This window comes from Papaver somniferum, unplaced genomic scaffold (assembly GCF_003573695.1).
Source record: "Papaver somniferum cultivar HN1 unplaced genomic scaffold, ASM357369v1 unplaced-scaffold_172, whole genome shotgun sequence".
In the NCBI taxonomy this organism is placed as follows: domain Eukaryota; kingdom Viridiplantae; phylum Streptophyta; class Magnoliopsida; order Ranunculales; family Papaveraceae; genus Papaver; species Papaver somniferum.
In genome coordinates, this window is record NW_020626819.1 from 52,825 (window position 1) to 66,522 (window position 13,698).

General features: G+C 34.9%; 1 long non-coding RNA gene across 1 annotated transcript; it reads right to left on the reverse strand.

The window, feature by feature from the left end:
- Positions 1 to 9,891: 9,891 nt before the first annotated feature.
- On the reverse strand, positions 9,892 to 12,102 carry LOC113337682. Its single transcript, XR_003354377.1, has 2 exons — positions 11,648 to 12,102; positions 9,892 to 11,397 (listed from the first exon to the last, which is right to left on the reverse strand). It is a non-coding gene; the product is annotated as an uncharacterized LOC113337682 (long non-coding RNA).
- Positions 12,103 to 13,698: the final 1,596 nt, after the last annotated feature.

Genomic DNA, 13,698 nt, shown 5'->3' on the forward strand with positions numbered 1-13,698 from the left:
CTTCCGAGATAATGGATTTGAAAAAAGTTCAACTGAGCCATCACTCTACATCAAAAAACAAGGTACGTACTTCTTCATTATCTGTCTCTACGTTGATGATTTAATTTAGTGCCAGCACAAAACAAGAGATGGCAGAAAAATTTAAGAAGGAGATGATGAAAGAATATGAGATGATAGACTTAGGACTTATGCGATATTTTCTTGGTATTCAAGTAAAACAATCTCCAGAAGAAATATTCATTTCCCAAGAAAAATATGCAGAAGACTTACTGAAAAGGTTCAACATGATAGATTGCAAACCAATTGCAACTCCAATGGATACTAATGAGAAGTAGGCAAAAAATGATAGAGCGACAAAAGTTGATCCAACCTTATTCAGAAGTCTAGTCGGCTCACTGACCTACTTAACAAATACAAGGCCAGACATAGTCAATGCAACCAGCATTGTTTCTCGGTTTATGAGCGAGCCAAGCAAATTACACTATATCGCCTCTAAGAGAATTCTTCGGTATATCAAGGGAACAAAGAATTTTAGCATCAAGTATACAAGAGAAAAAGACGATGATTTAATTAGCTTCACAGATAGCGATGGGGAAGGTTCTATTGAAGACCGAAAGAGCACATCAGGCTATGTTTTCTGTATGGCAAAAAAAGTTATCTCTTGGAGTTCTAAAAAACAAAGTACGGTGGCATTATCGTCAGCCGAAGCAGAACACAGAGCATCAACAAGTGCAGTATGTGAAGCAGTATGGTTGAGAAGAATAATGACCGACCTACAATAAAGGCAAAACCAGCCAACGACTATGTACTGTGACAATATGTCTACAATTGCAATGACAAAAAATCCAGTTTTTCATGGACGGACGAAGCACATAGAGATACGACATCACTTTATCAGAGAGATGGTCGAAAACAAGGAAATTGAGCTCCAATTCTGTCCAACAAATGAACAAAATGCCGATATTTTCACTAAAGCCGTCATAGTGGACAAATTCAATCATTTTGGATAAAATCTTAACATCACAAATTAAGAGGGGGTATTAAAAACATAACTTGTGATTATTCTGGAAAACCCAATAAGTAAAGCCCAATAATCATCTAGACTAAGTAAAACCCATTACATGCTAGAATCTTTTAGGCCTTCTTTACATCAAATATTATCTAGAGAATTCTTTTCTCTAGAATTTTCTTGTAATTTCTAAGTTGAGAGTGTAAAGAAGAGTCTAGATAGAACTATCTAGAGAAGTAAGTGGTTGGTGTACAAGCCTATAAATAGGTAACAATAGTTCACTTGCAAACCATCCAAAACTCAAGTGAGTGAAGTAAGAGTGAGAGCTAAGCAAGTAAAGTTATTACTATTGTAAGTATAGTGAGCCAAAAAGCTACACTAAAATTCCCTTGTAACATTTTCATTTCCAATTAGTTAAATCCTCCTCTTTTCAATCAACCAACTTATTTTCCTAAATCATTTCCATTGACCCATCACATTTCCGCATTGCGCCAACAGAAACATCTATCACGATGGTATTTGACCCGCCGTGTGTGACTAAGAATTTCATCATTGTATCCAAAGCGAAGTTTACCATATGTACTCCTCTCAAAAGGACATCTACCCCGATGTATAGAAAGGAGGAGACCACTCACAATCTTTCTATGAGAAAGGAGAGTTTTCCAAGTTTGGATACAAGTTTGCATTCTAGAACGGACTCGCGAGGAACATTTGATAGAATTTTATGATTGGATATCAGCAGGAGGATCTCCCATATTAACGTGTTTTGATAGAATTTTATGATTGAATATCAGCAGGAAGATCTCCCATATTAGCGGATAAATTTGGCAAAAACTTGTAAGAATAATTTTGTACTAATCAAATAAAAATGTTGGATATCATTTTCTATAATACTAGACGTTATTTGATAGGCTTTGATAATTCTTAAAGAACTACAACTTAGAAAAGGAAAACAGCTAAACATACAAACCAATTAGAACTTGAAAACGAAATCCAAAATTATGCTGGCTACATATTCGTGTTTCCTTGTAAAAGCCAGATGTAGAACAGAAATCCATCATAACATATATTATGGCAAGAAAGAAACAAAACCCTAGCTTCACCTCTTCCTCTTGCCAATGCATCCATTAAATGCAGTATTAAAAATGCTAGTTCCTCCTCCTCCTCCTTGGTGATCCTCGGAATCTGCTGCGACTTCAGCAGTTGTCTTTGAATCTAATCCCAGAGATTTTAAAGGCACTAGACTGTTGACATGCGAAACTCCCTGGAATTTGCTAAGACCATAAGTTTCCCAATGCAAAACCTTGTTTAATATGTCAGTTTTGGGGTCATAGCGACAAAGGAGTACTGGAAAAATATCTTCGCTGTCATATATATGCGTTTTGTGCCATAAGAGAACCTCATTGTTTTTAGTAATGGAAAACACCTCATAGATTTCAATGTCACATGCATAGCCACCATAATCATGTTCAGGAGAAGGAAAATAATCATGTTCAGGAGAAGGAAAAGTTAGTATACTGAACTCTAAACTCCAACTCCGAGATTGATATCCCGCTTCGACAATGATATCATTATCTTTGAACGACCATATGTTTACACGCCCATTGCATTCACCCACGATGCTCAAATAACCTCCCAACAGCTTGAGCTGGGTTTCGAAAATACCTTTGCTCCCACATGGGGTTGGGAGATATGGGAATTTTTCATCTGCCATATCAAAAACAATAATCTCTCCATCTACTGTTATATTTTCCTCCGAAAGTATATACTTGAACGAATCCCTTGTCCTCTAAGCTACAACTGGTTGGAGGGTACCAAATTTTAACAATCTTGTAATTGTTATTTGAAGGATCATGACCAAATCCACTGGCTATTCGACCCTCTTTGTTGGCTATTGCTGGAAAGTTAAAGTATTCTCCGGTAAGAGGATTAATAATGAAAAAAATATTATTTACATTGAAACAATGGGAGCGCATAAATAAACAAACCAAACCATTGAAAGAACCAACCAATTCTCCTGCATAACTGTATCACTCTTCTCTAGAGAGAGAACGTTTGATCTTTGTGAGATTTTTGTAAAAACATCTTTCATCATCTTGTTCATCCGGATCAGCCATGGTAAGTTTGAATATTTCATCATAGTATCCGAAACGAAGTTTATGGTTCCCACATAAATCAATAGAAAAAAAGAGACAAACTGGAATCTTTCGATGAGAAAGAAAAGTTTTCCAAGTTTTTGATACAAGTTTGCAGCTTAAAATAGCATACTCGAGAGGAACATAAGATAGGATCTTTGATTGAATTTCTGGAGGAAGATCTTCTATATTCACATTCAGGCTCACTGATAGAGACTACGGAAACTCCTATTGAATACCCTAATTCTTAATCTGCACAATTACGCGTATACACTACCGCACAGAAAATATTCCCATATCGGCCTTCTGGTACCCTTATGACCCAAAATGGGATTTAAATTTTAAATTTGCTCCCAAAGGCCTGTTCCTATGCACATGCCAAAAAAAAAATTTGTTTGACATACCTGGTGGCATGGCATATTGATTGTGCCACTATTGGAAAACCACTGAACGACAGACTTTCTTGCGAGCGATATTGTCCATAACGCCGACGATAAAGACTTTATAGCTGGCGTTATAAATAATATCGCTCGATATTCACTCCAGCGATGGAGTTATAATCAATATTGCCAACTTTCGAATTTCTAACTCCTATAAATACCGACCCTTGTTACATATTTTTCACACTTTATCTCCTCTTCCTTCTCAACTTTTCGCTATTCTTATGTTGTCTTTGATAAGAAAATTATCTTTTGTATTAGTTACTAAAAAAATATGGCGAGTGAGAGGAGAAAAAGAAACAGAAAAGCCAAAAGATCTACTAGTGTCTCACCCAGTGGATTAAGTTTTGTTATGGATAATGAATATGAGTTTCAGAATGTTAGACAAGTAGGTGGTGATTGTGTGTTCTCTAATCACATATGTGATCATCCGGAGTGAATTAATTCAGTTAATATAAGAGGCGGATGGTATGAGGTTCGTACAATGTTTCAGAATCTTCTCCCATTGTTCAAGAGAGGGTCTAAAGATATCCTTGGCGATAATGATATCATATACAACCTAGAAACCATATGACTCAAGGAGTTCAAGTTATTTTAGAACGATGGTGGAAGACGACAAACGCATTCTTTTTCAAAGACTTTGAATACGGTAAGTCAGTTTTTTCTTGTAATTAAATTTTTAGATTATGTATTTTGTTTTAAAATTCAACAAACTCTAATTATTAATAAATGTTAGTAATAGGAGTCACACTGATAAATTTGTACATGTTAATGGGAATTCCAGGTGCTGGAAACTTACTTCCATTTACTCGAATGACTTGGAAGGAAATCCCGACTATAAAGTTATAAAAGCACATGGAATAAAAGTGGCTGGGTTGAGAAGTTTTTTAAAACGTTATGCTAGAAAAATGGAAGCAAATAGGTTAGCTCATAATCAATATGTGTTCCCTGAGGATTATGAGGAGCTCGAAAGTTTGTTCGTTTTGTGGACATTAGGCCAATATCTATTTCTAAATGCTAGTTCACTGGTGTTAATTGGTTTTCCCGAAGCATTAGAAGATTTAGAGCAAGTAACAACATATGATTGGGAGTCTCCAATTTTACCGGAGATTTACATGTCCCTCGGTGATTGCTCGACGTGTGTTACCCATAGTTTCGATGTTTTTTGGAGAGTGTTGGATGTAAGCACCAATTCTTTTCGAACTATCGAACTATTTATTTTTTATATGAAAAATTTACTAACCAGTAATGTATTTTTCAGTATTGGTGGTATACATATTTCCGTGTTTTGGAACCTTCTCTTAAGAATCACACCAATGTTTTTCCGATCATACTGATGTACGATTCTGAGAATTGGCAACCAGAATATATTGAAGATGGTCAACATACTGCTATTGTTCAGTAGATTCACACTTGTGTCGAACAAGCCTTAATCTTGTCTCCCATCCATATGAAGCAATCCCTGAGTTTGAAGAAGAACTAGCTCATAGAATTGTACAGCTAAGCCTTAAAACGATCGTGTTATACAACCCTATTTCTGCAAAGGGTGTTTGGTATTATGGTGAAAGACATCTTCTTCAGTTGCAAGGAATAAATTCGGTGATATCCGTCAAACTCTATCCAAGTTCAGAGGTTTCTGAAGACGACTACTTGGTCATCATTGGAAAGAAGCTGATGGATTGATCTAGAAGCCAATGGACTGAAGTGACTACTTATTGTTACTCAACCACAAATTTTAGGTTAGATGGATTTCCCAGCTTTAGGTAGGTTGTCTCTCGGAAATGAATATCTTCCTTTCCAACCTGCACCAGAGACGGGCGACGCATTGCATATCTTTCTCAATCGGTTTCATCGTCAACTGTGCCACCAATTTTTTGGGACACACAGACTATACCCACCACATCTGGAGAGATTGTTACTTATCCAATTACTTCCAGTGCACTTGATCGGATTGATCCATACTGGTGGATCAGTGCTACACCGAAGTAGTATCATACCCAGTTAAACGATTATCATGATCTATTAGGTGGAATAAATAAATTTAGCTTAAATGAGATGTAAAAATGGAGGGAAAGCATGATGTTTGACTTGAGTCAAGGATTTGCCGATGGTTCAGGTAGTAGTAGAGGAGTCATGAGTCCGAATGGTAGAGCCATGAGTCCCAGTCAATCAAGTCAGCGAAGGCGTGCAAGTGAAAGAAGTTTGAAACGTCGTTCTATGCACGAGGTACCAGAAAGTTATACTCCAAACCTAGTGTTAGAAACTCAAGAAGAACGTGAAGGTGTCGAAAACGTTAGCATGGATACAACTCCTGCACATGTGTTTAGACAAATGTCAACTTGCATAATGACTCCTGGTGGTTGTGTGAACTTAGAAACAGTTAGGAAATCAACTCAGTTTACCCCAGTTGCAGTAACCCCATCCTTTTGGTATTTTTTCTGAATATATAGGCTCTGAATATTAAGAGACTGAGGTTTGAACTACAGAAAATATGGATCCAGGAAAACCAATAGATGATCAGTTCTCAAAGTTACATCCTTGTTTACCTGTGAATACAAGAATCTCCATAATAGGTGCTGGCCAAAGTGGCTTATCTTCGGCAAATGCACTCGCTAAATTAGGATACAACAATGTGATTCGAGAAACTGTTAGAATACGGACATCCAACTCAAAACTAATTGGAAATGAGGGGAGAGGCCCTAAAGGATTATAAACCGCAGGATTTGGATTGCCCATACTATGTGGGACTAATAATCTCAACACGCCCCCTCACAGGTAGCCTCGTTGGGTCTAACACGTGGACAATAAATCGGGTCACGCGGAGTAAAGGTGCGGTCTAGCGACTCGACACAAATTACCTGCTCTGATACCATGTTAGAATATGGCATCCAACTCAAAACCAATTGGCAATGAGTGGAGAGGACCTAAAGGATTATAAACCGCAGGATTTAGATTGCCCATACTATGTGGGACTAATAATCTCAACAGAAACACCACACTGTTGGAGGAATGTGTGAATCAGTTGACATCGAAGGTAAATACGGAATTATATTTAAACTAACTTTTGGCACACCAAAACTATCGCTTCGTTCTTCCATAATTCGTATAAGTTATGTTACAATTTTCTCATTGCACAATGCTATTTATTACAGGAAACATTTATGATTTAAGAGGTCAAGTTTTTGCTGCAAATAGTGAACCTGTTGTTTTTCATTTAGCTAAGAGACCTAAAAACAAGGTACATATTATATTTCATCCTGCAGGTATGTTCATTTGTAGTTTTTGTATCCTATAAGAAATAGTTTCGACTGCAAGGGCTGTAGGAAGCTTGTAAGACTGGGTCATCTCCCATGTCTTGAGATTCTTCACATTGTTCGTATGAATTTGGTCAAGTGTTTGAACAAAGAGTTTTATTACCAGCAAGAAGAAGAAGAAGAAGAAGAAGGAAACAAAGGAGGTTCCGCGAAATCTACATCACCAGCAACAACATTAATCCCTTCGTTAACCAAGATTCACCATTTTGATCTGGGAAACTTACAATAATGGGTTGCACCTTCGTCACTCGATAATTCCTTCCCTTGCCTTGAGGAAATAGATATTCGTTACTGCCGTAATTTGACATCTATTCCAGATTTACTGTTATGGTCTTCTTCTCTCTGTAAAGTATTCATAATGTTCGACAACAAGTCAATAGTTTATGATCGCCGACGAGGAGCCAGGTGCGTTAATTTTTCATTATTTTTGACCTGGGTTAAAATTAATACAAATCCCAAGATAATTAGTTACTTCTTTATTTTTCTTTATTTTTCTTTATGCCTCACCTATCATAGACTAAATGGTCTTGGTGGTTCCTGAAATTTGATGACGATGAGGAGGAAAAGTTGATCTGCTTGCCCTGCTGCAATTCATATCAGCCAACAGGTCCATTCACATTCTTTCTGTATCTGTTTTTTTTTTCTTCTTGTTTTCCAATTCTAATGGGCGTGTAATGATTTTGATTTTCATCACATGATCTAAATTCTCTCTTTCTTTCTCTCTAATTTTCAATTATAGTACTGGAACTTCAACTGGAATGTAGGGCAGAAATTAAAGCAACCACAACTATGAATAAATAATTACGTAAACTATGTGGATTTATTACTCATATATACCAGAGTTTGGTTTCTTATTCAAGTTAGGTTTTTTCGTTCATTCTCTCTGTTTTATTTGTCATATAGATTTATGGATGTTTTTAGGTATGTGTTCAAGAAAACTAATCAGAGGTGATGAAGAATAATTACATTTACTGAGTACTGCAGTTGATAATATTTTCTCGTTATACCTACAAATGCAATGAATAAAATTATAGTGTTTAAATTTTACTGACTGCGTATACACGTTTCCATGTATTAGCAAAATGTTACATAAATAAATTATGACACAAACAAACACGTATTGTCACAACAGCTGTATACGGTATTGCAATTCAATAGTCTTTGAATCTATTCCCAGTGATTTTAAAGAAACAAGACTATTCGTTTGTGGAATTCCGGCAAATGAAGTCGTACCCCCGTGTAAAACATTGAGGACATATACTCCTTATGAAATACGTCGTTCGACATTTTAAAAAAAAATGTAGTCTTAATAGACATACATAATTATCGTCAACCATGGACTTTTATGATCACAACCAAAAACATATTACATATACAAATAAAACTCCAAAAAGATAAACAAATAAAAATAATGGACACTTCTTTATGAAAATAAATTAATTTCAAGATCAATTTAGTCACTACAAGGACTAATGATATTGGCTAATCAATCTGGGTGCGCACCCTATGATATTTAGTGTCAAATTCCAACTACAAGTGGAACTTCAAATTTTGGAGAATAATACAAGGAAGAAAACTATAAATTTTCAAGTATCCCTCACGAATGTAGCAATTATCCGTTCATTGATGTTTGCGATTGTTGATAACGAGATCTCATCCTTCTAGGATTTACAGAGAAGCTAGTTTCAATAAGATTAAATGATTCTTTTTATAAGAAAATAAAGAAATCATTATTGTTATCGACTTTGGGAAAAAAAAATCCATTATGTGGTCGAAAACTTCGCTCCTTTTTCGCAAAATTTTAGAAAATATGCCAAGCTTATGGAAACGGTGGAGAGAATTAACACCAATTATTACACGATTTACCAAACTCTCGTATCGACAAAATTAAAAAAAAAATCGTCGTTCTAGTCATCGCAATGGAAAAATCCACTTTTGTGATCGATGTATGGTTTCTTGTAAAGAGATAGAAACCATATGAGTAAATCACATGATTTTTGTCTACCGGACAAAGAAATAAAATTTAATTGGTCGGAGGTTTTTCAACCATACACATGATTATTCATCGCAAAGGTAAATAAATTGCGACACCACCAATTTTTAATGGTTACAGTTCCATTAGAAGAATAGAAATTGTATACCATTTTTACCAACTACCGGTTGGACATTAGATTCTGAATTCAAGAGCCATAAAAAAAATAATTTTCCTAAAATTGTAGTCCATTAGACATACAAATCCAAGATCAACCTTGGATTTTATTGGTTACAGACAAAAGCATATAAATATGCAAATAAATCTCCAATAGTTTCGTGACCTTTAGGGCCAACGAGATAATTATTTAAAAGGAACTTCTGGACATTCTTAATCATAATAAAATGATAATAAGATCAATTTAGTCTCTAAAAAGACAAATGTTATAGGCTAAATAGCCAGGCGTGCACCCTATGATATTTTGTGTCCCACTGTGTTCCAACTATAAGTGGAACAGTTGCAATATTGGAGATTATAACAAGAGGAAAAACCGAAATTGCTAAATATCCCTCAAGAATACAACAATTCCTCATTTTATTGGTATTTGAAACTGTTCATCTACCATAGAAATGATATCTCATACTGGGATCGGTAGAGAAAACCAATTTTATATTGGATTAAAATGTTTCTTTAAAAAAAAATTAAGGAAATCATTATCGTTTCTACATAAAATCCACTTTTTTTTTTGGTTGATTAATGGTTTCTCACAAAAAAATTTGAAACCAGTGGATTATTATTGAATAAAACCATATTTAATGGTTTAGGTTTGTTGCAAACCTATGATCCTACCGTTCTTTTTGAATCAGCGAAGAAGATCATACCAGATTGGCTCAAAATGATTTAAAATGCCAATTTTTTATTTTTACATCTCTCATAAATTCAACGGAGGGAAAACCAATATTGATTGGCCTTTATATCAATTGTATCAAATAAAATTTGTTACGCGATTACAAAGTGAACAAAAAAAAATAATAACAATGTAATCGTATGATGTAAAAAAAAATTCTACAATATACTTACCTCAAACCAAGGTGAACTTACCCAAAAATAAATAGTATACGTACATCCAAGTAGAGTACATACAAAAAGAAATCAAACAAATAATTAGCATAACCGTGCAAGCGTATTTAAAGAATTATAAAACAATTACTAAAATAAATTGTTGGAGAGAAAATTTTCTTATATCACCAATTTTCCTTTGTTGATTTTCTTCTTAAAAATTTCGAAGCTCGGTGTAGAGCAACGTGCTGATAACGTGTTATAAACTAAAAGAAAGATGGAAAGTAGAGAGAAAAGAAAAATAAGAATTCTCATTAGTTGTGTATCATACAATTGTTTAAGGACCTCTATTTATAGGTCAAACAATAGAGTGGGTGGTTAATGGCATTAAGTAATAGAGATAATGGCATGCAACCATTACTAGCCATTAACATGTACTAAGATGGAGGTTACAAGAAGACTAATGGTGGTGAAGGAGATGTAAAGGTGGTGATGTAAGTGTGGTGTAAATCCACCATATATTTATAACATAACAATTCAAACTATTTTTTATTTATGATTGATAATACATCTTATTATTCCAATTTCAACAAAAATATACATGAGAGATGACAATTAATTATTCTAGTAAAAGAATTAAATAAAGTAAAGAGCATTGATCACAATCTGATGGTACTGCTTCAAAAAATATAACAGTCTGATGGTACAATACCACTTGGGTAGCTCGAACAAATGGTCCTCCCAGAGAGAGACGGTACATTAGAACACAAAAGCCACACAGAAAGAGGCTTAGATAAGATTGTGGTATCCAGTGAATATGTTACAGAGATTGAATTAGGTTCAATATTTTACATATATAATTATGACTTAGTCTACAAAAAAAAACGAATAGTTCAGCTACACTTTAATCAAAACCCAACTAGTGGAACTAAATGCCTTTCTCTTTGATAACACACTGGTTAGATTTGTGAAAGACATATATAAACCTCAACTTAAGACCATAAGTTAAATTCAAATTCATGAAAATGCATTGAATATAACAACTGAACTTGCTCATCAAACTTCCAGGCAACTATAATTCGGGAAAAAAAAAGCTAACAAAATCATGCGAGAACCATTTCAATTATATTATTGCAAGGATAATACAACTATATAAGGTATAGAAAAGTAGATGAACATTGAAACTTATTATGAACCTTATAATGGTGATTAAAAGAGATACTAGTATAGGGAAACCAACACCAGCTGATACTAGTTTTTCAAAAGTAAAGAGAAATCTCGTTGTAATAAGCAACCAAACAAAGGAAAGTAAATCCAATAAAAATACACAAAGATGGTAATTTATGAATAAATAGTTAGCAATCAGCACAATATGAAAAAAGAAGACAAGAATTATAATTGAATTTTACCAGTTCATATACGCAAGAGAAAAGAATGGCAGCACTTGATGAAGCATTATTCACTCCACCTACAATAACAAACAAACATGCATTAACATTTCCTGAATTAAACTATACTTAATTGAAAATATCAGAAACATTTAGGCAATACTAACAAACTAGAAGATATCAAAAAATATATCAAAACCCTAAAAAATTTCAGAAATTAGGTTACACTTAAAGCGATTAATTCTTCACCCTTTTCTTCCATTTTTAGTTTAGGCCAGATTTAATTAGAAAACTTACATAAAAAACATGATGAAACTAAATTAAATTTACCTTTTTAAGAGAGTTGCGGCTTCCTTTCCAGATCACGTTGATATCTCTTCAACGAATTCCAGCAGTTTCGAAATTAATTCATGAAAAACCATATCCAGAAGGTGGTGTAGAAAAGTGAATCTTGATTTCTTTCTGTTAGGGATTTTAGTGACTATGTTAATGAAATTTTCTTCACCTTTTCATTCGTTTTAAAATACTAAAATTAAAGAGAGCTTATATTTCTTATACATAAAAACTGAGTATTTGACAAACTAAGAGCTACTTCAAAAGAAATCATCGGATGATTTCTTTGAAATCCGCAAATGAAAAATAAACCTTTTAAGGTGATGGTATGAAACATTTTCATTGGTTACTTACGGGTGTGTGCTAGATCTTTGGTTTTTCTTTTGCCTGTGAGAAAATAGGATGAAGAAGATAGGAGAGCGAGGATGACGGAGATAACAATAGAAATAGATTTTTTTTTATTTGACGGAGTATAAAACAGATATCCGGGTGTCAATATTACTCGCCAATGGAAATTCAATGGTTAGCTTCCCACACGTGTCAATCCGAAATCACCGCATGTAACGGTTCTTTTGATTTGCATTAATAAACGTGGACCAAAATGATGCCATGCCGATCAATGCATCTAATGTTGATTGCATCCACACAAGGGTGAAGGGTCCACTTCTTTAGATTCACATGGAGGGGATTGGTCGACCTTTAGGTATCCATTATTGGTATGCTTTTAGTTAAGTGGGTATTTTTACGACGTGCATGTGACATTATTTAGTCCATCTACACATAATTTGTAATGTTGTTGGAACCTGATCGATATGTTTTTAGGTAAGGGCGTCCACGGTGGGCGATCAAACCCATTTATTTGGTGGAGAAACAAGACACAGTGGGACAGACTAAAGACTAAAGACTAAAATTCGGACCAAAACAAAATTCCAGAACAAATATAATCTGGGACCAAGACCAAAACCAAATTTGGTCGAGCGGACATATAATGTTCGTCTGGAGTTGGGCGAACATACAATGTTCGCCCCAAGAGAAATCGAAAGAAAAGAAAGGGGGCGAACATATAATGTTCGTCCCATGAAAATTCAAAAAAAAAAAATGGGGCGAACATATAATGATGTCATCATCAGGAATAAATGGTATATTGAACTCCACGAGAAAAGAATAAACAGGTTCGCGGAATACCATCGGAGCAGGCATTTCAATCAAAAATAAATTTCAGATAAAAGAAAAATACGGAAGCCGGGAAAAAAAGCTCTAGAGGGGGATCTTCATCCAACTCCCAGTACGAGAAAGGGAAAAGGAGGTTATAGAAACAACAATCAAAGGTACGGAAAAAATAACTCCTCAAATCTCCGATGCAATGTTTGCAAAAAGTTTGGTCATGCAACTGAAGATTGCAAGTATAAGTGCACCAAGTGTGATAAATTAATCCACATGGAGAAAGATTGTTGGCTTAATGAAGCAAACTATTCCGAGAAAAACAATTCTCAAAATCAAGTATTTTATTCCTGCCTCACCTCGCAACAAGAGTCGCAAGGTATATGGTACGTCGACAGCGAATGTAGCAGCCATATGACAGGAAACAAAGAATATTTCGTAAAATTGGAGGAATAAGAGATTCCGCCGGTCAAACTCGTAGATGGAAAGTTCCATAATGTTGAAGGAAGAGGAGTCATATCCGTACGTACAAGGTCAGGTAAAACTTGATACATATATGATGTTCTTTATGTTCCTGGCCTAGCTCAAAATTTATTAAGTGTTGGACAACTCATAAGAAAATGGTACTCACTACATTTCGAAGACGGAGAATGCACAATTTATGATAAAATTAATAAGCAATTGGTGGAAAAAGTAAAAATGTCGGAAAAAATTTTCTTTCCTATATCTATGCCATCAATTGAAAATTATGCAATGAGTGCCAATCATATTGATGAAGGCAAGCTGTGGCATTTGAGATACGGGCATCTCAATTACAGATCCTTAAAGGTTCTGAAATCAAAAGGCATGGTAATTGGGCTTCCCAATATCGACGGTGGAGATAAAGT